Consider the following 1350-nt stretch of genomic DNA (forward strand, 5'->3'; position numbering starts at 1 on the left):
CTCCAACAGTGCAGCGCTCCCTCAGTACTGCCCCTCCGACAGTGCGGCGCTCCCTCAGTACTGCCCTCCAACAGTGCAGCACTCCCTCAGTACTGCCCCTCTGACAGTGCGGCGCTCCCTCAGTACTACCCCTCCAACAGTGCAGCACTCCCTCAGTACTGCCCCTCCGACAGTGCGGCACTCCCTCAGTACTGCCCCTCCGACAGTGCAGCACTCCCTCAGTACTGCCCCTCTGACAGTGCGGCGCTCCCTCAGTACAGCCCCTCCGAGAGTGCAACGCTCCCTCAGTACTACCCCTCCAACAGTGCGGCACTCCCTCAGTACTGCTCTGAACTGTCGACCTTGGAGCTCAGGATACGTATTGCATTTACTCTTTCAATTGGAGAACGCCTGGGTTGGGTTGTGCTTCTAACTGGTGTTGTATGAAAGGAGGGAAGTTTAGTACATCGCTTGGTAAAGACGGATGGGGCCGAGTGACCTTTCAACTTCTGGAACAGGTGATGGATTCTGTTCACTACATCTATTATTACATCATTTTATCTGACAAAGGGAATTGGATAAATACTTGAAAAGTAAAAGTTTGCAGTGTTTCTGTAACCAGGCGGAGAGCTCGGAGAGCTCTCTGAGACAAGGGGCTTTACCCAGGGTCATTGAAACAGGCCTGAGGACACGGCTCACTGTGAGGCCAGCGGCAGAAGATCGTGTGGCTGGTTTACTCGGCTATTTATATCGTACACAGGCTGCCTGCAAGGACATTGTCTCTTTTGTTCTATCGAAGGTCATTGTTTGTTCTGCCAGAGCTCAGATTAACTCACATCAGAGGTACAGAAATAACAAACAGAATATCTCCCCCATGTCTGCAACTTGTCCTCTAATGTCATTCAGAAAGGCCTCCAATGCCCCGTGGTATTAATATTACTCCAATACCCTGTCGTAATGTAGGGAAATGCAGCAGCCAGTTTATTACAGTTAATGTTACAGTTAATGCTGGAAAATTGCACAGTTATATCCTGGCCATAAAAACTGGACAAATCCAATCTGGCCAATTACCTTCCAACCAGCCTACTCTCAATCATCAGCAAAGTGATGGGAGGAGTTGGCAATAGTGCTATCAATTGGTACTCACTCACCAATAGAGCAGAGTTGGTTTAGTAGGAGAATTTAATTTTCCTATAGATTGGGAAGAGCAGGGTAGCTCAAGTCAGAAAGGTAGTGAATTTCTTGAGCGCATTCAAGATAGTTTCTGGAGCAATGTGTTCTAGAACCAACAGGAGGGCAGACCGCACTATATTTAGTAATGAGTGATTACTAACAGTAACAGTAAGGGAACATTTATCTAACAGCAATCAT

The 1350-nt window shown here is 48.0% G+C and overlaps 1 non-coding gene across 1 annotated transcript; it reads left to right on the plus strand.

Moving 5' to 3' along the window:
• The first annotated feature begins 415 nt into the window (after positions 1-415).
• LOC147108965 (U6atac minor spliceosomal RNA) lies at positions 416-540 on the plus strand. Its single transcript, XR_015080752.1, has one exon. It is a non-coding gene; the product is annotated as a U6atac minor spliceosomal RNA (small nuclear RNA).
• The last annotated feature ends 810 nt before the right edge of the window (positions 541-1350 follow it).

This window comes from Somniosus microcephalus, chromosome 13 (assembly GCF_052327205.1).
Source record: "Somniosus microcephalus isolate GS21.2 chromosome 13, FLI_Smic_1.0, whole genome shotgun sequence".
Classification (NCBI taxonomy): Eukaryota; Metazoa; Chordata; class Chondrichthyes; order Squaliformes; family Somniosidae; genus Somniosus; species Somniosus microcephalus.